Source organism: Camelus bactrianus, chromosome 24, assembly GCF_048773025.1.
Source record: "Camelus bactrianus isolate YW-2024 breed Bactrian camel chromosome 24, ASM4877302v1, whole genome shotgun sequence".
Classification (NCBI taxonomy): Eukaryota; Metazoa; Chordata; class Mammalia; order Artiodactyla; family Camelidae; genus Camelus; species Camelus bactrianus.
Window position 1 is genome coordinate 24,740,187 of NC_133562.1, and position 27,108 is coordinate 24,767,294.

The following is a 27,108-nucleotide window of genomic DNA, read 5'->3' on the forward strand; positions in this document are numbered from 1 at the left end:
ATAAAAGAAACCTGAGAATAGCGGTACACTGCTAATGATAGCCTAAAATTTAATTTAAAGTCAGTCCTGAAACTGTGTAATGGTTAAGGATTGAGTTTCTATCCTCATCCACATGTTTAAAGAATCTTCTGTATTGGCTATCTCTAACCAAATTAGTGGGAATGGGAGAGGGCGGGGAACAGCTCACTAAGAATCTACTCATCTATAGTCCTTTTATCTTTTCATTTAGAAGGGTAAGCTACTGAATGTCATATATATAATGCGGTACATAAAATGTGATAAATGCTGCACCTAACACACAAAGTCTACAATAGACCATAGATCTACAAAGGACTGTGATCTATGGATCAGAACTAGCAGAGTTAACATCAACCCAGTTCCTAGCAAACGTTGCTAACTTATGGCCATAGCTATCATTTCAGGCCCAATACCCCCTTTATAAAAGCAAATATTGTGTAGACCCCCTTCCCTTCCAAACGAGGCACTCTATCTTCAACTATAATTTTTAAGTAAATTTAAATCAATTTAGAATAATGGAATATATGTTATTGTACATTCATAACTATACTATATTCCTATTCCTACACCCCTCTTAATTATAATAAGTAAGTTAGGATCAGGGAAAGCAATATGAGAAATTATCCCACACGGGAAGTTCAGGAAAAATGAAAGAGCAAAGGCAGAGATGGACTCTCAGCTACTAGCAGGCCAGTTTTCTCTGTAGACGATCACAGACAAAGGGGGAAAAATACTTAACTGGAGTATGTATAACATGCTAAGATAAATTACAATCTGTCAATGTTGACCAAGAGTGAGGAAGTTTGATATTCCTGTGAATGAGCTATTTATAAACGTACTTATAAACCAATTCAGTGTGTTATGACACGAGTTAAGAGTGCCAATGAAGTGCCCTGGAAACATTTCATCCCAGAGCCAGCCACATGTCCAAAGATGCATTCAGTCTGTGGTGGGAAAGAAAAGTGGGCCGGGGGCTCCAGATGAGGGGAGCCGTGTAGCAACTTGGGGCAAGGACGCAGATGCCAAAGCTGGGCCTGTCCGACAGGGAGCTCAGGAGGGACTCAGCTGCTGCTTTGGGAGGTGGCAGGAGGTGGGGGGAGGGGATAGCCCGACCCTGGCTCCTGAAGCACCCCTCCCCTCCCTTCCTACTTGGGTCCCACACAGCGCCCCTCACTGCATCCTGCCTTGGCCTACCTGTGCCCCACATACACCCCGATGCTTCCCTCCCCGTTGCCTGAGCCCGAGCCTCCCTGCCTGCCTTCGACCATCCCCAGTACCCCCATCGTGCCGTGACCTACCTGCACCTGGGGCTCCATCCTGCTTCCCTGCTGGGGACTGGCCTTCTTGGACATGTGCGTCTCCTGGCAAGCTCTGGAGCCCTGAAGTACCTGAAATAACCTTAAGTTCAGGAAAAGAATAAAGCTCAATGATAAAGAAAATCTCTATCATTTTATTCATTGAATCATGTTGTTTATGTTTACATATAAAGTATGCATATCTGTGTGCATATGCATGGCTATATTTTGGGTTTTTATGTAATAAAATTACATATTAACATTTTATTTCTTTAAAACGTTGACGCATTGTGGCAAAACGTTAGCATTTAAAAATCTTTCTTTTCAGAAATCAGATCGTATACAAATGCTTGAAGTTTCTTTTTCACCTTTCCTTTATCCCATTCCCTTCTTTGCATCCAAAGAGGTAACCGTTATCCTGAAGTCAGTGTTGTTTTACTTTCCCAGCTGTTTTTTTTTTTCGCCAGTCCCGCGGCCTGGGGAGGGTGGGGCTCCGGCGAAAGGACGAGGGGCGGGTTCCCCTCCCGATCTCAGAGAAGCTCCCAAAAGGGCAGCGGCGTGCCCACCTGCCGCCACCTCGGGCGGCCGCGAACCATTCAAATCGCCCGCGCCAAGAGGTACCCGGCGCTCGCGATTGGCTGAGCCGGACCAGCGCCCCTGGGCGGGGCCGGCCCCCTCGCAGCGGCCGCGGGTCCCGCCCCCACGCAGGGGCCGCGGGTCCCGCCCCGCTGGTGCGCATGCGCGCAGTCCCCAGAGGAAAGAGTCTGCGCACACCCCCGCCCGGCCTCCGACTCGCGCCGCGGCTCCCTCCCCTGTCCGCGGAGGCTTGTCGGCTCGGCGAGACAGCAAGAGCTGCGGCCGGCAGGGGGCTGTGCGGACCCAAGGCGGCTGCGGTGGCGCCGGCCTGTGGAAAATGCCACCAGGCGGCGCTTCGGTTCGTTGCTCGTGTGACGGCCGTTCCCCGCCCCCCACATCCCTGAACCCCCTGCGACCGCCGGGGAAGAACCGGCCCGCGCAGTGAGTACCGCAACGAGACGCTTCGGCGGGAACAAGGCCGACGGCCGGCTGTGCCGGTTGCGCCCCTGAGGTGAGTGCGGGCTGCGGCGGCGGCGGCGGCGGCGGCGGCGGCGGCGGCGGCGGCGGCGGCGGCAGGGCGCGGGGCGCGGGAAGGACGGGGGTTGCGGCGGCTGCCACCCCGGGTCCCCGCGGCGGAGGGAGGCCGCGCGGGCCTCTGCGGGGCGGGGAGGGCCGGCGCCGTCAGTGTTTAGTCTCAGCTATTCTGATGTCTAGTTTTGTGCCCTTTGCTATGTCCAATCCTATATGAATTTCTGTTTTTATCTGATCGCATGGGACTAGCCCAGTGGTTCTCCAATTGGCTGGACATTCAAATTGCTTGGAAAACTTTTTAAAAACATAGGGGCCTGCAGCCTTCCCCAGACAAGTTAATTCAGAATTTCTGAAGGTGGGGCTGAGGCATTAGTATTTTCTTAAGCTCCCTGTGTGATTATAATGAGTCCAACAATCACTCCCAACTCTAATAAAACGTTCTGACATTTTATAAAACTTGCCGATTGAGAACCTCAGCATGTGTTTCAAATGAGTTCAGAGGAGAGAGTTTCCAGTGTTAGGTGTTGGTGTTTGTTCTATCAGTTGCATTCACAATGTAGGCTGACAAGGGGAAAAAAAAAAACAAAACAACAACAAGAAAAAAAAATTCAAAGGGAAGGTAGACAGGCCGTGCAAAGGAGAGCTCAATCACAGAAGAGCTGTCTCCAGGAGACCAAAGTCATGCTCTTTCACATTCTAAGTGATTGGTTTGTGCAGTGAACCAAATCTGAGCAGTTCCAATGTTTGAAAATGTAATGACTTACATAGAAATACTAATATACCCTTCAAGGTCATGAAACAGTTCCTTGGCCTTAGGAAACGTGTAACTTCTGTGAGCTCATGTAGGTCAATTTGATGGGCCTCTTATAACCTTAAGATTCATCTTGCTCCTTATCTTTCCTCTGCATGAAAATATGTTAATACCAGCTTTGGAATCAAATCAATTCTTTTCTTTTTAAATCTGCCTTTTTAAAAGTTCCTCTGTATTTGCAGAATTACCAAGGAGTTGTTAAAAATTACCGTATTTTCTACCTCTGAATGAAATTAAGCAAAGACCGAAGTACGAAAAGGTCATCGAAACAAGAGACTATAAAAGAAACCTGAGAATAGCGGTACACTGCTAATGATAGCCTAAAATTTAATTTAAAGTCAGTCCTGAAACTGTGTAATGGTTAAGGATTGAGTTTCTATCCTCATCCACATGTTTAAAGAATCTTCTGTATTGGCTATCTCTAACCAAATTAGTGGGAATGGGAGAGGGCGGGGAACAGCTCACTAAGAATCTACTCATCTATAGTCCTTTTATCTTTTCATTTAGAAGGGTAAGCTACTGAATGTCATATATATAATGCGGTACATAAAATGTGATAAATGCTGCACCTAACACACAAAGTCTACAATAGACCATAGATCTACAAAGGACTGTGATCTATGGATCAGAACTAGCAGAGTTAACATCAACCCAGTTCCTAGCAAACGTTGCTAACTTATGGCCATAGCTATCATTTCAGGCCCAATACCCCCTTTATAAAAGCAAATATTGTGTAGACCCCCTTCCCTTCCAAACGAGGCACTCTATCTTCAACTATAATTTTTAAGTAAATTTAAATCAATTTAGAATAATGGAATATATGTTATTGTACATTCATAACTATACTATATTCCTATTCCTACACCCCTCTTAATTATAATAAGTAAGTTAGGATCAGGGAAAGCAATATGAGAAATTATCCCACACGGGAAGTTCAGGAAAAATGAAAGAGCAAAGGCAGAGATGGACTCTCAGCTACTAGCAGGCCAGTTTTATCTGTAGACGATCACAGACAAAGGGGGAAAAATACTTAACTGGAGTATGTATAACATGCTAAGATAAATTACAATCTGTCAATGTTGACCAAGAGTGAGGAAGTTTGATATTCCTGTGAATGAGCTATTTATAAACGTACTTATAAACCAATTCAGTGTGTTATGACACGAGTTAAGAGTGCCAATGAAGTGCCCTGGAAACATTTCATCCCAGAGCCAGCCACATGTCCAAAGATGCATTCAGTCTGTGGTGGGAAAGAAAAGTGGGCCGGGGGCTCCAGATGAGGGGAGCCGTGTAGCAACTTGGGGCAAGGACGCAGATGCCAAAGCTGGGCCTGTCCGACAGGGAGCTCAGGAGGGACTCAGCTGCTGCTTTGGGAGGTGGCAGGAGGTGGGGGGAGGGGATAGCCCGACCCTGGCTCCTGAAGCACCCCTCCCCTCCCTTCCTACTTGGGTCCCACACAGCGCCCCTCACTGCATCCTGCCTTGGCCTACCTGTGCCCCACATACACCCCGATGCTTCCCTCCCCGTTGCCTGAGCCCGAGCCTCCCTGCCTGCCTTCGACCATCCCCAGTACCCCCATCGTGCCGTGACCTACCTGCACCTGGGGCTCCATCCTGCTTCCCTGCTGGGGACTGGCCTTCTTGGACATGTGCGTCTCCTGGCAAGCTCTGGAGCCCTGAAGTACCTGAAATAACCTTAAGTTCAGGAAAAGAATAAAGCTCAATGATAAAGAAAATCTCTATCATTTTATTCATTGAATCATGTTGTTTATGTTTACATATAAAGTATGCATATCTGTGTGCATATGCATGGCTATATTTTGGGTTTTTATGTAATAAAATTACATATTAACATTTTATTTCTTTAAAACGTTGACGCATTGTGGCAAAACGTTAGCATTTAAAAATCTTTCTTTTCAGAAATCAGATCGTATACAAATGCTTGAAGTTTCTTTTTCACCTTTCCTTTATCCCATTCCCTTCTTTGCATCCAAAGAGGTAACCGTTATCCTGAAGTCAGTGTTGTTTTACTTTCCCAGCTGTTTTTTTTTTTCGCCAGTCCCGCGGCCTGGGGAGGGTGGGGCTCCGGCGAAAGGACGAGGGGCGGGTTCCCCTCCCGATCTCAGAGAAGCTCCCAAAAGGGCAGCGGCGTGCCCACCTGCCGCCACCTCGGGCGGCCGCGAACCATTCAAATCGCCCGCGCCAAGAGGTACCCGGCGCTCGCGATTGGCTGAGCCGGACCAGCGCCCCTGGGCGGGGCCGGCCCCCTCGCAGCGGCCGCGGGTCCCGCCCCCACGCAGGGGCCGCGGGTCCCGCCCCGCTGGTGCGCATGCGCGCAGTCCCCAGAGGAAAGAGTCTGCGCACACCCCCGCCCGGCCTCCGACTCGCGCCGCGGCTCCCTCCCCTGTCCGCGGAGGCTTGTCGGCTCGGCGAGACAGCAAGAGCTGCGGCCGGCAGGGGGCTGTGCGGACCCAAGGCGGCTGCGGTGGCGCCGGCCTGTGGAAAATGCCACCAGGCGGCGCTTCGGTTCGTTGCTCGTGTGACGGCCGTTCCCCGCCCCCCACATCCCTGAACCCCCTGCGACCGCCGGGGAAGAACCGGCCCGCGCAGTGAGTACCGCACCGAGACGCTTCGGCGGGAACAAGGCCGACGGCCGGCTGTGCCGGTTGCGCCCCTGAGGTGAGTGCGGGCTGCGGCGGCGGCGGCGGCGGCGGCGGCGGCGGCGGCGGCGGCGGCGGCGGCAGGGCGCGGGGCGCGGGAAGGACGGGGGTTGCGGCGGCTGCCACCCCGGGTCCCCGCGGCGGAGGGAGGCCGCGCGGGCCTCTGCGGGGCGGGGAGGGCCGGCGCCGTCAGTGTTTAGTCTCAGCTATTCTGATGTCTAGTTTTGTGCCCTTTGCTATGTCCAATCCTATATGAATTTCTGTTTTTATCTGATCGCATGGGACTAGCCCAGTGGTTCTCCAATTGGCTGGACATTCAAATTGCTTGGAAAACTTTTTAAAAACATAGGGGCCTGCAGCCTTCCCCAGACAAGTTAATTCAGAATTTCTGAAGGTGGGGCTGAGGCATTAGTATTTTCTTAAGCTCCCTGTGTGATTATAATGAGTCCAACAATCACTCCCAACTCTAATAAAACGTTCTGACATTTTATAAAACTTGCCGATTGAGAACCTCAGCATGTGTTTCAAATGAGTTCAGAGGAGAGAGTTTCCAGTGTTAGGTGTTGGTGTTTGTTCTATCAGTTGCATTCACAATGTAGGCTGACAAGGGGAAAAAAAAAACAAAACAACAACAAGAAAAAAAAATTCAAAGGGAAGGTAGACAGGCCGTGCAAAGGAGAGCTCAATCACAGAAGAGCTGTCTCCAGGAGACCAAAGTCATGCTCTTTCACATTCTAAGTGATTGGTTTGTGCAGTGAACCAAATCTGAGCAGTTCCAATGTTTGAAAATGTAATGACTTACATAGAAATACTAATATACCCTTCAAGGTCATGAAACAGTTCCTTGGCCTTAGGAAACGTGTAACTTCTGTGAGCTCATGTAGGTCAATTTGATGGGCCTCTTATAACCTTAAGATTCATCTTGCTCCTTATCTTTCCTCTGCATGAAAATATGTTAATACCAGCTTTGGAATCAAATCAATTCTTTTCTTTTTAAATCTGCCTTTTTAAAAGTTCCTCTGTATTTGCAGAATTACCAAGGAGTTGTTAAAAATTACCGTATTTTCTACCTCTGAATGAAATTAAGCAAAGACCGAAGTACGAAAAGGTCATCGAAACAAGAGACTATAAAAGAAACCTGAGAATAGCGGTACACTGCTAATGATAGCCTAAAATTTAATTTAAAGTCAGTCCTGAAACTGTGTAATGGTTAAGGATTGAGTTTCTATCCTCATCCACATGTTTAAAGAATCTTCTGTATTGGCTATCTCTAACCAAATTAGTGGGAATGGGAGAGGGCGGGGAACAGCTCACTAAGAATCTACTCATCTATAGTCCTTTTATCTTTTCATTTAGAAGGGTAAGCTACTGAATGTCATATATATAATGCGGTACATAAAATGTGATAAATGCTGCACCTAACACACAAAGTCTACAATAGACCATAGATCTACAAAGGACTGTGATCTATGGATCAGAACTAGCAGAGTTAACATCAACCCAGTTCCTAGCAAACGTTGCTAACTTATGGCCATAGCTATCATTTCAGGCCCAATACCCCCTTTATAAAAGCAAATATTGTGTAGACCCCCTTCCCTTCCAAACGAGGCACTCTATCTTCAACTATAATTTTTAAGTAAATTTAAATCAATTTAGAATAATGGAATATATGTTATTGTACATTCATAACTATACTATATTCCTATTCCTACACCCCTCTTAATTATAATAAGTAAGTTAGGATCAGGGAAAGCAATATGAGAAATTATCCCACACGGGAAGTTCAGGAAAAATGAAAGAGCAAAGGCAGAGATGGACTCTCAGCTACTAGCAGGCCAGTTTTATCTGTAGACGATCACAGACAAAGGGGGAAAAATACTTAACTGGAGTATGTATAACATGCTAAGATAAATTACAATCTGTCAATGTTGACCAAGAGTGAGGAAGTTTGATATTCCTGTGAATGAGCTATTTATAAACGTACTTATAAACCAATTCAGTGTGTTATGACACGAGTTAAGAGTGCCAATGAAGTGCCCTGGAAACATTTCATCCCAGAGCCAGCCACATGTCCAAAGATGCATTCAGTCTGTGGTGGGAAAGAAAAGTGGGCCGGGGGCTCCAGATGAGGGGAGCCGTGTAGCAACTTGGGGCAAGGACGCAGATGCCAAAGCTGGGCCTGTCCGACAGGGAGCTCAGGAGGGACTCAGCTGCTGCTTTGGGAGGTGGCAGGAGGTGGGGGGAGGGGATAGCCCGACCCTGGCTCCTGAAGCACCCCTCCCCTCCCTTCCTACTTGGGTCCCACACAGCGCCCCTCACTGCATCCTGCCTTGGCCTACCTGTGCCCCACATACACCCCGATGCTTCCCTCCCCGTTGCCTGAGCCCGAGCCTCCCTGCCTGCCTTCGACCATCCCCAGTACCCCCATCGTGCCGTGACCTACCTGCACCTGGGGCTCCATCCTGCTTCCCTGCTGGGGACTGGCCTTCTTGGACATGTGCGTCTCCTGGCAAGCTCTGGAGCCCTGAAGTACCTGAAATAACCTTAAGTTCAGGAAAAGAATAAAGCTCAATGATAAAGAAAATCTCTATCATTTTATTCATTGAATCATGTTGTTTATGTTTACATATAAAGTATGCATATCTGTGTGCATATGCATGGCTATATTTTGGGTTTTTATGTAATAAAATTACATATTAACATTTTATTTCTTTAAAACATTGACGCATTGTGGCAAAACGTTAGCATTTAAAAATCTTTCTTTTCAGAAATCAGATCGTATACAAATGCTTGAAGTTTCTTTTTCACCTTTCCTTTATCCCATTCCCTTCTTTGCATCCAAAGAGGTAACCGTTATCCTGAAGTCAGTGTTGTTTTACTTTCCCAGCTGTTTTTTTTTTTCGCCAGTCCCGCGGCCTGGGGAGGGTGGGGCTCCGGCGAAAGGACGAGGGGCGGGTTCCCCTCCCGATCTCAGAGAAGCTCCCAAAAGGGCAGCGGCGTGCCCACCTGCCGCCACCTCGGGCGGCCGCGAACCATTCAAATCGCCCGCGCCAAGAGGTACCCGGCGCTCGCGATTGGCTGAGCCGGACCAGCGCCCCTGGGCGGGGCCGGCCCCCTCGCAGCGGCCGCGGGTCCCGCCCCCACGCAGGGGCCGCGGGTCCCGCCCCGCGGGTGCGCATGCGCACAGTCCCCAGAGGAAAGAGTCTGCGCACACCCCCGCCCGGCCTCCGACTCGCGCCGCGGCTCCCTCCCCTGTCCGCGGATGCTTGTCGGCTCGGCGAGACAGCAAGAGCTGCGGCCGGCAGGGGGCTGTGCGGACCCAAGGCGGCTGCGGTGGCGCCGGCCTGTGGAAAATGCCACCAGGCGGCGCTTCGGTTCGTTGCTCGTGTGACGGCCGTTCCCCGCCCCCCCATCCCTGAACCCCCTGCGACCGCCGGGGAAGAACCGGCCCGCGCAGTGAGTACCGCACCGAGACGCTTCGGCGGGAACGAGGCCGACGGCCGGCTGTGCCGGTTGCGCCCCTGAGGTGAGTGCGGGCTGCGGCGGCGGCGGCGGCGGCGGCGGCGGCGGCGGCGGCAGGGCGCGGCGCGCGGGAAGGACGGGGGTTGCGGCGGCTGCCACCCCGGGTCCCCGCGGCGGAGGGAGGCCGCGCGGGCCTCTGCGGGGCGGGGAGGGCCGGCGCCGTCAGTGTTTAGTCTCAGCTATTCTGATGTCTAGTTTTGTGCCCTTTGCTATGTCCAATCCTATATGAATTTCTGTTTTTATCTGATCGCATGGGACTAGCCCAGTGGTTCTCCAATTGGCTGGACATTCAAATTGCTTGGAAAACTTTTTAAAAACATAGGGGCCTGCAGCCTTCCCCAGACAAGTTAATTCAGAATTTCTGAAGGTGGGGCTGAGGCATTAGTATTTTCTTAAGCTCCCTGTGTGATTATTATGAGTCCAACAATCACTCCCAACTCTAATAAAACGTTCTGACATTTTATAAAACTTGCCGATTGAGAACCTCAGCATGTGTTTCAAATGAGTTCAGAGGAGAGAGTTTCCAGTGTTAGGTGTTGGTGTTTGTTCTATCAGTTGCATTCACAATGTAGGCTGACAAGGGGAAAAAAAAAACAAAACAACAACAAGAAAAAAAAATTCAAAGGGAAGGTAGACAGGCCGTGCAAAGGAGAGCTCAATCACAGAAGAGCTGTCTCCAGGAGACCAAAGTCATGCTCTTTAACATTCTAAGTGATTGGTTTGTGCAGTGAACCAAATCTGAGCAGTTCCAATGTTTGAAAATGTAATGACTTACATAGAAATACTAATATACCCTTCAAGGTCATGAAACAGTTCCTTGGCCTTAGGAAACGTGTAACTTCTGTGAGCTCATGTAGGTCAATTTGATGGGCCTCTTATAACCTTAAGATTCATCTTGCTCCTTATCTTTCCTCTGCATTAAAATATGTTAATACCAGCTTTGGAATCAAATCAATTCTTTTCTTTTTAAATCTGCCTTTTTAAAAGTTCCTCTGTATTTGCAGAATTACCAAGGAGTTGTTAAAAATTACCGTATTTTCTACCTCTGCATGAAATTAAGCAAAGACCGAAGTACGAAAAGGTCATCGAAACAAGAGACTATAAAAGAAACCTGAGAATAGCGGTACACTGCTAATGATAGCCTAAAATTTAATTTAAAGTCAGTCCTGAAACTGTGTAATGGTTAAGGATTGAGTTTCTATCCTCATCCACATGTTTAAAGAATCTTCTGTATTGGCTATCTCTAACCAAATTAGTGGGAATGGGAGAGGGCGGGGAACAGCTCACTAAGAATCTACTCATCTATAGTCCTTTTATCTTTTCATTTAGAAGGGTAAGCTACTGAATGTCATATATATAATGCGGTACATAAAATGTGATAAATGCTGCACCTAACACACAAAGTCTACAATAGACCATAGATCTACAAAGGACTGTGATCTATGGATCAGAACTAGCAGAGTTAACATCAACCCAGTTCCTAGCAAACGTTGCTAACTTATGGCCATAGCTATCATTTCAGGCCCAATACCCCCGTTATAAAAGCAAATATTCTGTAGACCCCCTTCCCTTCCAAACGAGGCACTCTATCTTCAACTATAATTTTTAAGTAAATTTAAATCAATTTAGAATAATGGAATATATGTTATTGTACATTCATAACTATACTATATTCCTATTCCTACACCCCTCTTAATTATAATAAGTAAGTTAGGATCAGGGAAAGCAATATGAGAAATTATCCCACACGGGAAGTTCAGGAAAAATGAAAGAGCAAAGGCAGAGATGGACTCTCAGCTACTAGCAGGCCAGTTTTCTCTGTAGACGATCACAGACAAAGGGGGAAAAATACTTAACTGGAGTATGTATAACATGCTAAGATAAATTACAATCTGTCAATGTTGACCAAGAGTGAGGAAGTTTGATATTCCTGTGAATGAGCTATTTATAAACGTACTTATAAACCAATTCAGTGTGTTATGACACGAGTTAAGAGTGCCAATGAAGTGCCCTGGAAACATTTCATCCCAGAGCCAGCCACATGTCCAAAGATGCATTCAGTCTGTGGTGGGAAAGAAAAGTGGGCCGGGGGCTCCAGATGAGGGGAGCCGTGTAGCAACTTGGGGCAAGGACGCAGATGCCAAAGCTGGGCCTGTCCGACAGGGAGCTCAGGAGGGACTCAGCTGCTGCTTTGGGAGGTGGCAGGAGGTGGGGGGAGGGGATAGCCCGACCCTGGCTCCTGAAGCACCCCTCCCCTCCCTTCCTACTTGGGTCCCACACAGCGCCCCTCACTGCATCCTGCCTTGGCCTACCTGTGCCCCACATACACCCCGATGCTTCCCTCCCCGTTGCCTGAGCCCGAGCCTCCCTGCCTGCCTTCGACCATCCCCAGTACCCCCATCGTGCCGTGACCTACCTGCACCTGGGGCTCCATCCTGCTTCCCTGCTGGGGACTGGCCTTCTTGGACATGTGCGTCTCCTGGCAAGCTCTGGAGCCCTGAAGTACCTGAAATAACCTTAAGTTCAGGAAAAGAATAAAGCTCAATGATAAAGAAAATCTCTATCATTTTATTCATTGAATCATGTTGTTTATGTTTACATATAAAGTATGCATATCTGTGTGCATATGCATGGCTATATTTTGGGTTTTTATGTAATAAAATTACATATTAACATTTTATTTCTTTAAAACATTGACGCATTGTGGCAAAACGTTAGCATTTAAAAATCTTTCTTTTCAGAAATCAGATCGTATACAAATGCTTGAAGTTTCTTTTTCACCTTTCCTTTATCCCATTCCCTTCTTTGCATCCAAAGAGGTAACCGTTATCCTGAAGTCAGTGTTGTTTTACTTTCCCAGCTGTTTTTTTTTTTTCGCCAGTCCCGCGGCCTGGGGAGGGTGGGGCTCCGGCGAAAGGACGAGGGGCGGGTTCCCCTCCCGATCTCAGAGAAGCTCCCAAAAGGGCAGCGGCGTGCCCACCTGCCGCCACCTCGGGCGGCCGCGAACCATTCAAATCGCCCGCGCCAAGAGGTACCCGGCGCTCGCGATTGGCTGAGCCGGACCAGCGCCCCTGGGCGGGGCCGGCCCCCTCGCAGCGGCCGCGGGTCCCGCCCCCACGCAGGGGCCGCGGGTCCCGTCCCGCTGGTGCGCATGCGCGCAGTCCCCAGAGGAAAGAGTCTGCGCACACCCCCGCCCGGCCTCCGACTCGCGCCGCGGCTCCCTCCCCTGTCCGCGGAGGCTTGTCGGCTCGGCGAGACAGCAAGAGCTGCGGCCGGCAGGGGGCTGTGCGGACCCAAGGCGGCTGCGGTGGCGCCGGCCTGTGGAAAATGCCACCAGGCGGCGCTTCGGTTCGTTGCTCGTGTGACGGCCGTTCCCCGCCCCCCCATCCCTGAACCCCCTGCGACCGCCGGGGAAGAACCGGCCCGCGCAGTGAGTACCGCACCGAGACGCTTCGGCGGGAACGAGGCCGACGGCCGGCTGTGCCGGTTGCGCCCCTGAGGTGAGTGCGGGCTGCGGCGGCGGCGGCGGCGGCGGCGGCGGCGGCGGCGGCGGCGGCGGCAGGGCGCGGCGCGCGGGAAGGACGGGGGTTGCGGCGGCTGCCACCCCGGGTCCCCGCGGCGGAGGGAGGCCGCGCGGGCCTCTGCGGGGCGGGGAGGGCCGGCGCCGTCAGTGTTTAGTCTCAGCTATTCTGATGTCTAGTTTTGTGCCCTTTGCTATGTCCAATCCTATATGAATTTCTGTTTTTATCTGATCGCATGGGACTAGCCCAGTGGTTCTCCAATTGGCTGGACATTCAAATTGCTTGGAAAACTTTTTAAAAACATAGGGGCCTGCAGCCTTCCCCAGACAAGTTAATTCAGAATTTCTGAAGGTGGGGCTGAGGCATTAGTATTTTCTTAAGCTCCCTGTGTGATTATTATGAGTCCAACAATCACTCCCAACTCTAATAAAACGTTCTGACATTTTATAAAACTTGCCGATTGAGAACCTCAGCATGTGTTTCAAATGAGTTCAGAGGAGAGAGTTTCCAGTGTTAGGTGTTGGTGTTTGTTCTATCAGTTGCATTCACAATGTAGGCTGACAAGGGGAAAAAAAAAACAAAACAACAACAAGAAAAAAAAATTCAAAGGGAAGGTAGACAGGCCGTGCAAAGGAGAGCTCAATCACAGAAGAGCTGTCTCCAGGAGACCAAAGTCATGCTCTTTAACATTCTAAGTGATTGGTTTGTGCAGTGAACCAAATCTGAGCAGTTCCAATGTTTGAAAATGTAATGACTTACATAGAAATACTAATATACCCTTCAAGGTCATGAAACAGTTCCTTGGCCTTAGGAAACGTGTAACTTCTGTGAGCTCATGTAGGTCAATTTGATGGGCCTCTTATAACCTTAAGATTCATCTTGCTCCTTATCTTTCCTCTGCATTAAAATATGTTAATACCAGCTTTGGAATCAAATCAATTCTTTTCTTTTTAAATCTGCCTTTTTAAAAGTTCCTCTGTATTTGCAGAATTACCAAGGAGTTGTTAAAAATTACCGTATTTTCTACCTCTGCATGAAATTAAGCAAAGACCGAAGTACGAAAAGGTCATCGAAACAAGAGACTATAAAAGAAACCTGAGAATAGCGGTACACTGCTAATGATAGCCTAAAATTTAATTTAAAGTCAGTCCTGAAACTGTGTAATGGTTAAGGATTGAGTTTCTATCCTCATCCACATGTTTAAAGAATCTTCTGTATTGGCTATCTCTAACCAAATTAGTGGGAATGGGAGAGGGCGGGGAACAGCTCACTAAGAATCTACTCATCTATAGTCCTTTTATCTTTTCATTTAGAAGGGTAAGCTACTGAATGTCATATATATAATGCGGTACATAAAATGTGATAAATGCTGCACCTAACACACAAAGTCTACAATAGACCATAGATCTACAAAGGACTGTGATCTATGGATCAGAACTAGCAGAGTTAACATCAACCCAGTTCCTAGCAAACGTTGCTAACTTATGGCCATAGCTATCATTTCAGGCCCAATACCCCCGTTATAAAAGCAAATATTCTGTAGACCCCCTTCCCTTCCAAACGAGGCACTCTATCTTCAACTATAATTTTTAAGTAAATTTAAATCAATTTAGAATAATGGAATATATGTTATTGTACATTCATAACTATACTATATTCCTATTCCTACACCCCTCTTAATTATAATAAGTAAGTTAGGATCAGGGAAAGCAATATGAGAAATTATCCCACACGGGAAGTTCAGGAAAAATGAAAGAGCAAAGGCAGAGATGGACTCTCAGCTACTAGCAGGCCAGTTTTCTCTGTAGACGATCACAGACAAAGGGGGAAAAATACTTAACTGGAGTATGTATAACATGCTAAGATAAATTACAATCTGTCAATGTTGACCAAGAGTGAGGAAGTTTGATATTCCTGTGAATGAGCTATTTATAAACGTACTTATAAACCAATTCAGTGTGTTATGACACGAGTTAAGAGTGCCAATGAAGTGCCCTGGAAACATTTCATCCCAGAGCCAGCCACATGTCCAAAGATGCATTCAGTCTGTGGTGGGAAAGAAAAGTGGGCCGGGGGCTCCAGATGAGGGGAGCCGTGTAGCAACTTGGGGCAAGGACGCAGATGCCAAAGCTGGGCCTGTCCGACAGGGAGCTCAGGAGGGACTCAGCTGCTGCTTTGGGAGGTGGCAGGAGGTGGGGGGAGGGGATAGCCCGACCCTGGCTCCTGAAGCACCCCTCCCCTCCCTTCCTACTTGGGTCCCACACAGCGCCCCTCACTGCATCCTGCCTTGGCCTACCTGTGCCCCACATACACCCCGATGCTTCCCTCCCCGTTGCCTGAGCCCGAGCCTCCCTGCCTGCCTTCGACCATCCCCAGTACCCCCATCGTGCCGTGACCTACCTGCACCTGGGGCTCCATCCTGCTTCCCTGCTGGGGACTGGCCTTCTTGGACATGTGCGTCTCCTGGCAAGCTCTGGAGCCCTGAAGTACCTGAAATAACCTTAAGTTCAGGAAAAGAATAAAGCTCAATGATAAAGAAAATCTCTATCATTTTATTCATTGAATCATGTTGTTTATGTTTACATATAAAGTATGCATATCTGTGTGCATATGCATGGCTATATTTTGGGTTTTTATGTAATAAAATTACATATTAACATTTTATTTCTTTAAAACATTGACGCATTGTGGCAAAACGTTAGCATTTAAAAATCTTTCTTTTCAGAAATCAGATCGTATACAAATGCTTGAAGTTTCTTTTTCACCTTTCCTTTATCCCATTCCCTTCTTTGCATCCAAAGAGGTAACCGTTATCCTGAAGTCAGTGTTGTTTTACTTTCCCAGCTGTTTTTTTTTTTTCGCCAGTCCCGCGGCCTGGGGAGGGTGGGGCTCCGGCGAAAGGACGAGGGGCGGGTTCCCCTCCCGATCTCAGAGAAGCTCCCAAAAGGGCAGCGGCGTGCCCACCTGCCGCCACCTCGGGCGGCCGCGAACCATTCAAATCGCCCGCGCCAAGAGGTACCCGGCGCTCGCGATTGGCTGAGCCGGACCAGCGCCCCTGGGCGGGGCCGGCCCCCTCGCAGCGGCCGCGGGTCCCGCCCCCACGCAGGGGCCGCGGGTCCCGCCCCGCTGGTGCGCATGCGCGCAGTCCCCAGAGGAAAGAGTCTGCGCACACCCCCGCCCGGCCTCCGACTCGCGCCGCGGCTCCCTCCCCTGTCCGCGGAGGCTTGTCGGCTCGGCGAGACAGCAAGAGCTGCGGCCGGCAGGGGGCTGTGCGGACCCAAGGCGGCTGCGGTGGCGCCGGCCTGTGGAAAATGCCACCAGGCGGCGCTTCGGTTCGTTGCTCGTGTGACGGCCGTTCCCCGCCCCCCCATCCCTGAACCCCCTGCGACCGCCGGGGAAGAACCGGCCCGCGCAGTGAGTACCGCACCGAGACGCTTCGGCGGGAACGAGGCCGACGGCCGGCTGTGCCGGTTGCGCCCCTGAGGTGAGTGCGGGCTGCGGCGGCGGCGGCGGCGGCGGCGGCGGCGGCGGCGGCGGCGGCGGCAGGGCGCGGCGCGCGGGAAGGACGGGGGTTGCGGCGGCTGCCACCCCGGGTCCCCGCGGCGGAGGGAGGCCGCGCGGGCCTCTGCGGGGCGGGGAGGGCCGGCGCCGTCAGTGTTTAGTCTCAGCTATTCTGATGTCTAGTTTTGTGCCCTTTGCTATGTCCAATCCTATATGAATTTCTGTTTTTATCTGATCGCATGGGACTAGCCCAGTGGTTCTCCAATTGGCTGGACATTCAAATTGCTTGGAAAACTTTTTAAAAACATAGGGGCCTGCAGCCTTCCCCAGACAAGTTAATTCAGAATTTCTGAAGGTGGGGCTGAGGCATTAGTATTTTCTTAAGCTCCCTGTGTGATTATTATGAGTCCAACAATCACTCCCAACTCTAATAAAACGTTCTGACATTTTATAAAACTTGCCGATTGAGAACCTCAGCATGTGTTTCAAATGAGTTCAGAGGAGAGAGTTTCCAGTGTTAGGTGTTGGTGTTTGTTCTATCAGTTGCATTCACAATGTAGGCTGACAAGGGGAAAAAAAAAACAAAACAACAACAAGAAAAAAAAATTCAAAGGGAAGGTAGACAGGCCGTGCAAAGGAGAGCTCAATCACAGAAGAGCTGTCTCCAGGAGACCAAAGTCATGCTCTTTAACATTCTAAGTGATTGGTTTGTGCAGTGAACCAAATCTGAGCAGTTCCAATGTTTGAAAATGTAATGACTTACATAGAAATACTAATATACCCTTCAAGGTCATGAAACAGTTCCTTGGCCTTAGGAAACGTGTAACTTCTGTGAGCTCATGTAGGTCAATTTGATGGGCCTCTTATAACCTTAAGATTCATCTTGCTCCTTATCTTTCCTCTGCATTAAAATATGTTAATACCAGCTTTGGAATCAAATCAATTCTTTTCTTTTTAAATCTGCCTTTTTAAAAGTTCCTCTGTATTTGCAGAATTACCAAGGAGTTGTTAAAAATTACCGTATTTTCTACCTCTGCATGAAATTAAGCAAAGACCGAAGTACGAAAAGGTCATCGAAACAAGAGACTATAAAAGAAACCTGAGAATAGCGGTACACTGCTAATGATAGCCTAAAATTTAATTTAAAGTCAGTCCTGAAACTGTGTAATGGTTAAGGATTGAGTTTCTATCCTCATCCACATGTTTAAAGAATCTTCTGTATTGGCTATCTCTAACCAAATTAGTGGGAATGGGAGAGGGCGGGGAACAGCTCACTAAGAATCTACTCATCTATAGTCCTTTTATCTTTTCATTTAGAAGGGTAAGCTACTGAATGTCATATATATAATGCGGTACATAAAATGTGATAAATGCTGCACCTAACACACAAAGTCTACAATAGACCATAGATCTACAAAGGACTGTGATCTATGGATCAGAACTAGCAGAGTTAACATCAACCCAGTTCCTAGCAAACGTTGCTAACTTATGGCCATAGCTATCATTTCAGGCCCAATACCCCCGTTATAAAAGCAAATATTCTGTAGACCCCCTTCCCTTCCAAACGAGGCACTCTATCTTCAACTATAATTTTTAAGTAAATTTAAATCAATTTAGAATAATGGAATATATGTTATTGTACATTCATAACTATACTATATTCCTATTCCTACACCCCTCTTAATTATAATAAGTAAGTTAGGATCAGGGAAAGCAATATGAGAAATTATCCCACACGGGAAGTTCAGGAAAAATGAAAGAGCAAAGGCAGAGATGGACTCTCAGCTACTAGCAGGCCAGTTTTCTCTGTAGACGATCACAGACAAAGGGGGAAAAATACTTAACTGGAGTATGTATAACATGCTAAGATAAATTACAATCTGTCAATGTTGACCAAGAGTGAGGAAGTTTGATATTCCTGTGAATGAGCTATTTATAAACGTACTTATAAACCAATTCAGTGTGTTATGACACGAGTTAAGAGTGCCAATGAAGTGCCCTGGAAACATTTCATCCCAGAGCCAGCCACATGTCCAAAGATGCATTCAGTCTGTGGTGGGAAAGAAAAGTGGGCCGGGGGCTCCAGATGAGGGGAGCCGTGTAGCAACTTGGGGCAAGGACGCAGATGCCAAAGCTGGGCCTGTCCGACAGGGAGCTCAGGAGGGACTCAGCTGCTGCTTTGGGAGGTGGCAGGAGGTGGGGGGAGGGGATAGCCCGACCCTGGCTCCTGAAGCACCCCTCCCCTCCCTTCCTACTTGGGTCCCACACAGCGCCCCTCACTGCATCCTGCCTTGGCCTACCTGTGCCCCACATACACCCCGATGCTTCCCTCCCCGTTGCCTGAGCCCGAGCCTCCCTGCCTGCCTTCGACCATCCCCAGTACCCCCATCGTGCCGTGACCTACCTGCACCTGGGGCTCCATCCTGCTTCCCTGCTGGGGACTGGCCTTCTTGGACATGTGCGTCTCCTGGCAAGCTCTGGAGCCCTGAAGTACCTGAAATAACCTTAAGTTCAGGAAAAGAATAAAGCTCAATGATAAAGAAAATCTCTATCATTTTATTCATTGAATCATGTTGTTTATGTTTACATATAAAGTATGCATATCTGTGTGCATATGCATGGCTATATTTTGGGTTTTTATGTAATAAAATTACATATTAACATTTTATTTCTTTAAAACATTGACGCATTGTGGCAAAACGTTAGCATTTAAAAATCTTTCTTTTCAGAAATCAGATCGTATACAAATGCTTGAAGTTTCTTTTTCACCTTTCCTTTATCCCATTCCCTTCTTTGCATCCAAAGAGGTAACCGTTATCCTGAAGTCAGTGTTGTTTTACTTTCCCAGCTGTTTTTTTTTTTCGCCAGTCCCGCGGCCTGGGGAGGGTGGGGCTCCGGCGAAAGGACGAGGGGCGGGTTCCCCTCCCGATCTCAGAGAAGCTCCCAAAAGGGCAGCGGCGTGCCCACCTGCCGCCACCTCGGGCGGCCGCGAACCATTCAAATCGCCCGCGCCAAGAGGTACCCGGCGCTCGCGATTGGCTGAGCCGGACCAGCGCCCCTGGGCGGGGCCGGCCCCCTCGCAGCGGCCGCGGGTCCCGCCCACACGCAGGGGCCGCGGGTCCCGCCCCGCGGGTGCGCATGCGCACAGTCCCCAGAGGAAAGAGTCTGCGCACACCCCCGCCCGGCCTCCGACTCGCGCCGCGGCTCCCTCCCCTGTCCGCGGATGCTTGTCGGCTCGGCGAGACAGCAAGAGCTGTGGCCAGCAGGGGGCTGTGCGGACCCAAGGCGGCTGCGGTGGCGCCGGCCTGTGGAAAATGCCACCAGGCGGCGCTTCGGTTCGTTGCTCGTGTGACGGCCGTTCCCCGCCCCCCCATCCCTGAACCCCCTGCGACCGCCGGGGAAGAACCGGCCCGCGCAGTGAGTACCGCACCGAGACGCTTCGGCGGGAACGAGGCCGACGGCCGGCTGTGCCGGTTGCGCCCCTGAGGTGAGTGCGGGCTGCGGCGGCGGCGGCGGCGGCGGCGGCGGCGGCGGCGGCGGCGGCGGCGGCGGCGGCGGCAGGGCGCGGCGCGCGGGAAGGACGGGGGTTGCGGCGGCTGCCACCCCGGGTCCCCGCGGCGGAGGGAGGCCGCGCGGGCCTCTGCGGGGCGGGGAGGGCCGGCGCCGTCAGTGTTTAGTCTCAGCTATTCTGATGTCTAGTTTTGTGCCCTTTGCTATGTCCAATCCTATATGAATTTCTGTTTTTATCTGATCGCATGGGACTAGCCCAGTGGTTCTCCAATTGGCTGGACATTCAAATTGCTTGGAAAACTTTTTAAAAACATAGGGGCCTGCAGCCTTCCCCAGACAAGTTAATTCAGAATTTCTGAAGGTGGGGCTGAGGCATTAGTATTTTCTTAAGCTCCCTGTGTGATTATAATGAGTCCAACAATCACTCCCAACTCTAATAAAACGTTCTGACATTTTATAAAACTTGCCGATTGAGAACCTCAGCATGTGTTTCAAATGAGTTCAGAGGAGAGAGTTTCCAGTGTTAGGTGTTGGTGTTTGTTCTATCAGTTGCATTCACAATGTAGGCTGACAAGGGGAAAAAAAAAACAAAACAACAACAAGAAAAAAAAATTCAAAGGGAAGGTAGACAGGCCGTGCAAAGGAGAGCTCAATCACAGAAGAGCTGTCTCCAGGAGACCAAAGTCATGCTCTTTCACATTCTAAGTGATTGGTTTGTGCAGTGAACCAAATCTGAGCAGTTCCAATGTTTGAAAATGTAATGACTTACATAGAAATACTAATATACCCTTCAAGGTCATGAAACAGTTCCTTGGCCTTAGGAAACGTGTAACTTCTGTGAGCTCATGTAGGTCAATTTGATGGGCCTCTTATAACCTTAAGATTCATCTTGCTCCTTATCTTTCCTCTGCATTAAAATATGTTAATACCAGCTTTGGAATCAAATCAATTCTTTTCTTTTTAAATCTGCCTTTTTAAAAGTTCCTTTGTATTTGCAGAATTACCAAGGAGTTGTTAAAAATTACCGTATTTTCTACCTCTGAATGAAATTAAGCAAAGACCGAAGTACGAAAAGGTCATCGAAACAAGAGACTATAAAAGAAACCTGAGAATAGCGGTACACTGCTAATGATAGCCTAAAATTTAATTTAAAGTCAGTCCTGAAACTGTGTAATGGTTAAGGATTGAGTTTCTATCCTCATCCACATGTTTAAAGAATCTTCTGTATTGGCTATCTCTAACCAAATTAGTGGGAATGGGAGAGGGCGGGGAACAGCTCACTAAGAATCTACTCATCTATAGTCCTTTTATCTTTTCATTTAGAAGGGTAAGCTACTGAATGTCATATATATAATGCGGTACATAAAATGTGATAAATGCTGCACCTAACACACAAAGTCTACAATAGACCATAGATCTACAAAGGACTGTGATCTATGGATCAGAACTAGCAGAGTTAACATCAACCCAGTTCCTAGCAAACGTTGCTAACTTATGGCCATAGCTATCATTTCAGGCCCAATACCCCCGTTATAAAAGCAAATATTCTGTAGACCCCCTTCCCTTCCAAACGAGGCACTCTATCTTCAACTATAATTTTTAAGTAAATTTAAATCAATTTAGAATAATGGAATATATGTTATTGTACATTCATAACTATACTATATTCCTATTCCTACACCCCTCTTAATTATAATAAGTAAGTTAGGATCAGGGAAAGCAATATGAGAAATTATCCCACACGGGAAGTTCAGGAAAAATGAAAGAGCAAAGGCAGAGATGGACTCTCAGCTACTAGCAGGCCAGTTTTCTCTGTAGACGATCACAGACAAAGGGGGAAAAATACTTAACTGGAGTATGTATAACATGCTAAGATAAATTACAATCTGTCAATGTTGACCAAGAGTGAGGAAGTTTGATATTCCTGTGAATGAGCTATTTATAAACGTACTTATAAACCAATTCAGTGTGTTATGACACGAGTTAAGAGTGCCAATGAAGTGCCCTGGAAACATTTCATCCCAGAGCCAGCCACATGTCCAAAGATGCATTCAGTCTGTGGTGGGAAAGAAAAGTGGGCCGGGGGCTCCAGATGAGGGGAGCCGTGTAGCAACTTGGGGCAAGGACGCAGATGCCAAAGCTGGGCCTGTCCGACAGGGAGCTCAGGAGGGACTCAGCTGCTGCTTTGGGAGGTGGCAGGAGGTGGGGGGAGGGGATAGCCCGACCCTGGCTCCTGAAGCACCCCTCCCCTCCCTTCCTACTTGGGTCCCACACAGCGCCCCTCACTGCATCCTGCCTTGGCCTACCTGTGCCCCACATACACCCCGATGCTTCCCTCCCCGTTGCCTGAGCCCGAGCCTCCCTGCCTGCCTTCGACCATCCCCAGTACCCCCATCGTGCCGTGACCTACCTGCACCTGGGGCTCCATCCTGCTTCCCTGCTGGGGACTGGCCTTCTTGGACATGTGCGTCTCCTGGCAAGCTCTGGAGCCCTGAAGTACCTGAAATAACCTTAAGTTCAGGAAAAGAATAAAGCTCAATGATAAAGAAAATCTCTATCATTTTATTCATTGAATCATGTTGTTTATGTTTACATATAAAGTATGCATATCTGTGTGCATATGCATGGCTATATTTTGGGTTTTTATGTAATAAAATTACATATTAACATTTTATTTCTTTAAAACATTGACGCATTGTGGCAAAACGTTAGCATTTAAAAATCTTTCTTTTCAGAAATCAGATCGTATACAAATGCTTGAAGTTTCTTTTTCACCTTTCCTTTATCCCATTCCCTTCTTTGCATCCAAAGAGGTAACCGTTATCCTGAAGTCAGTGTTGTTTTACTTTCCCAGCTGTTTTTTTTTTTTCGCCAGTCCCGCGGCCTGGGGAGGGTGGGGCTCCGGCGAAAGGACGAGGGGCGGGTTCCCCTCCCGATCTCAGAGAAGCTCCCAAAAGGGCAGCGGCGTGCCCACCTGCCGCCACCTCGGGCGGCCGCGAACCATTCAAATCGCCCGCGCCAAGAGGTACCCGGCGCTCGCGATTGGCTGAGCCGGACCAGCGCCCCTGGGCGGGGCCGGCCCCCTCGCAGCGGCCGCGGGTCCCGCCCCCACGCAGGGGCCGCGGGTCCCGCCCCGCTGGTGCGCATGCGCGCAGTCCCCAGAGGAAAGAGTCTGCGCACACCCCCGCCCGGCCTCCGACTCGCGCCGCGGCTCCCTCCCCTGTCCGCGGAGGCTTGTCGGCTCGGCGAGACAGCAAGAGCTGCGGCCGGCAGGGGGCTGTGCGGACCCAAGGCGGCTGCGGTGGCGCCGGCCTGTGGAAAATGCCACCAGGCGGCGCTTCGGTTCGTTGCTCGTGTGACGGCCGTTCCCCGCCCCCCCATCCCTGAACCCCCTGCGACCGCCGGGGAAGAACCGGCCCGCGCAGTGAGTACCGCACCGAGACGCTTCGGCGGGAACGAGGCCGACGGCCGGCTGTGCCGGTTGCGCCCCTGAGGTGAGTGCGGGCTGCGGCGGCGGCGGCGGCGGCGGCGGCGGCGGCGGCGGCGGCGGCGGCAGGGCGCGGCGCGCGGGAAGGACGGGGGTTGCGGCGGCTGCCACCCCGGGTCCCCGCGGCGGAGGGAGGCCGCGCGGGCCTCTGCGGGGCGGGGAGGGCCGGCGCCGTCAGTGTTTAGTCTCAGCTATTCTGATGTCTAGTTTTGTGCCCTTTGCTATGTCCAATCCTATATGAATTTCTGTTTTTATCTGATCGCATGGGACTAGCCCAGTGGTTCTCCAATTGGCTGGACATTCAAATTGCTTGGAAAACTTTTTAAAAACATAGGGGCCTGCAGCCTTCCCCAGACAAGTTAATTCAGAATTTCTGAAGGTGGGGCTGAGGCATTAGTATTTTCTTAAGCTCCCTGTGTGATTATTATGAGTCCAACAATCACTCCCAACTCTAATAAAACGTTCTGACATTTTATAAAACTTGCCGATTGAGAACCTCAGCATGTGTTTCAAATGAGTTCAGAGGAGAGAGTTTCCAGTGTTAGGTGTTGGTGTTTGTTCTATCAGTTGCATTCACAATGTAGGCTGACAAGGGGAAAAAAAAAACAAAACAACAACAAGAAAAAAAAATTCAAAGGGAAGGTAGACAGGCCGTGCAAAGGAGAGCTCAATCACAGAAGAGCTGTCTCCAGGAGACCAAAGTCATGCTCTTTAACATTCTAAGTGATTGGTTTGTGCAGTGAACCAAATCTGAGCAGTTCCAATGTTTGAAAATGTAATGACTTACATAGAAATACTAATATACCCTTCAAGGTCATGAAACAGTTCCTTGGCCTTAGGAAACGTGTAACTTCTGTGAGCTCATGTAGGTCAATTTGATGGGCCTCTTATAACCTTAAGATTCATCTTGCTCCTTATCTTTCCTCTGCATTAAAATATGTTAATACCAGCTTTGGAATCAAATCAATTCTTTTCTTTTTAAATCTGCCTTTTTAAAAGTTCCTCTGTATTTGCAGAATTACCAAGGAGTTGTTAAAAATTACCGTATTTTCTACCTCTGCATGAAATTAAGCAAAGACCGAAGTACGAAAAGGTCATCGAAACAAGAGACTATAAAAGAAACCTGAGAATAGCGGTACACTGCTAATGATAGCCTAAAATTTAATTTAAAGTCAGTCCTGAAACTGTGTAATGGTTAAGGATTGAGTTTCTATCCTCATCCACATGTTTAAAGAATCTTCTGTATTGGCTATCTCTAACCAAATTAGTGGGAATGGGAGAGGGCGGGGAACAGCTCACTAAGAATCTACTCATCTATAGTCCTTTTATCTTTTCATTTAGAAGGGTAAGCTACTGAATGTCATATATATAATGCGGTACATAAAATGTGATAAATGCTGCACCTAACACACAAAGTCTACAATAGACCATAGATCTACAAAGGACTGTGATCTATGGATCAGAACTAGCAGAGTTAACATCAACCCAGTTCCTAGCAAACGTTGCTAACTTATGGCCATAGCTATCATTTCAGGCCCAATACCCCCGTTATAAAAGCAAATATTCTGTAGACCCCCTTCCCTTCCAAACGAGGCACTCTATCTTCAACTATAATTTTTAAGTAAATTTAAATCAATTTAGAATAATGGAATATATGTTATTGTACATTCATAACTATACTATATTCCTATTCCTACACCCCTCTTAATTATAATAAGTAAGTTAGGATCAGGGAAAGCAATATGAGAAATTATCCCACACGGGAAGTTCAGGAAAAATGAAAGAGCAAAGGCAGAGATGGACTCTCAGCTACTAGCAGGCCAGTTTTCTCTGTAGACGATCACAGACAAAGGGGGAAAAATACTTAACTGGAGTATGTATAACATGCTAAGATAAATTACAATCTGTCAATGTTGACCAAGAGTGAGGAAGTTTGATATTCCTGTGAATGAGCTATTTATAAACGTACTTATAAACCAATTCAGTGTGTTATGACACGAGTTAAGAGTGCCAATGAAGTGCCCTGGAAACATTTCATCCCAGAGCCAGCCACATGTCCAAAGATGCATTCAGTCTGTGGTGGGAAAGAAAAGTGGGCCGGGGGCTCCAGATGAGGGGAGCCGTGTAGCAACTTGGGGCAAGGACGCAGATGCCAAAGCTGGGCCTGTCCGACAGGGAGCTCAGGAGGGACTCAGCTGCTGCTTTGGGAGGTGGCAGGAGGTGGGGGGAGGGGATAGCCCGACCCTGGCTCCTGAAGCACCCCTCCCCTCCCTTCCTACTTGGGTCCCACACAGCGCCCCTCACTGCATCCTGCCTTGGCCTACCTGTGCCCCACATACACCCCGATGCTTCCCTCCCCGTTGCCTGAGCCCGAGCCTCCCTGCCTGCCTTCGACCATCCCCAGTACCCCCATCGTGCCGTGACCTACCTGCACCTGGGGCTCCATCCTGCTTCCCTGCTGGGGACTGGCCTTCTTGGACATGTGCGTCTCCTGGCAAGCTCTGGAGCCCTGAAGTACCTGAAATAACCTTAAGTTCAGGAAAAGAATAAAGCTCAATGATAAAGAAAATCTCTATCATTTTATTCATTGAATCATGTTGTTTATGTTTACATATAAAGTATGCATATCTGTGTGCATATGCATGGCTATATTTTGGGTTTTTATGTAATAAAATTACATATTAACATTTTATTTCTTTAAAACATTGACGCATTGTGGCAAAACGTTAGCATTTAAAAATCTTTCTTTTCAGAAATCAGATCGTATACAAATGCTTGAAGTTTCTTTTTCACCTTTCCTTTATCCCATTCCCTTCTTTGCATCCAAAGAGGTAACCGTTATCCTGAAGTCAGTGTTGTTTTACTTTCCCAGCTGTTTTTTTTTTTCGCCAGTCCCGCGGCCTGGGGAGGGTGGGGCTCCGGCGAAAGGACGAGGGGCGGGTTCCCCTCCCGATCTCAGAGAAGCTCCCAAAAGGGCAGCGGCGTGCCCACCTGCCGCCACCTCGGGCGGCCGCGAACCATTCAAATCGCCCGCGCCAAGAGGTACCCGGCGCTCGCGATTGGCTGAGCCGGACCAGCGCCCCTGGGCGGGGCCGGCCCCCTCGCAGCGGCCGCGGGTCCCGCCCACACGCAGGGGCCGCGGGTCCCGCCCCGCGGGTGCGCATGCGCACAGTCCCCAGAGGAAAGAGTCTGCGCACACCCCCGCCCGGCCTCCGACTCGCGCCGCGGCTCCCTCCCCTGTCCGCGGATGCTTGTCGGCTCGGCGAGACAGCAAGAGCTGTGGCCAGCAGGGGGCTGTGCGGACCCAAGGCGGCTGCGGTGGCGCCGGCCTGTGGAAAATGCCACCAGGCGGCGCTTCGGTTCGTTGCTCGTGTGACGGCCGTTCCCCGCCCCCCCATCCCTGAACCCCCTGCGACCGCCGGGGAAGAACCGGCCCGCGCAGTGAGTACCGCACCGAGACGCTTCGGCGGGAACGAGGCCGACGGCCGGCTGTGCCGGTTGCGCCCCTGAGGTGAGTGCGGGCTGCGGCGGCGGCGGCGGCGGCGGCGGCGGCGGCGGCGGCGGCGGCGGCGGCGGCGGCGGCAGGGCGCGGCGCGCGGGAAGGACGGGGGTTGCGGCGGCTGCCACCCCGGGTCCCCGCGGCGGAGGGAGGCCGCGCGGGCCTCTGCGGGGCGGGG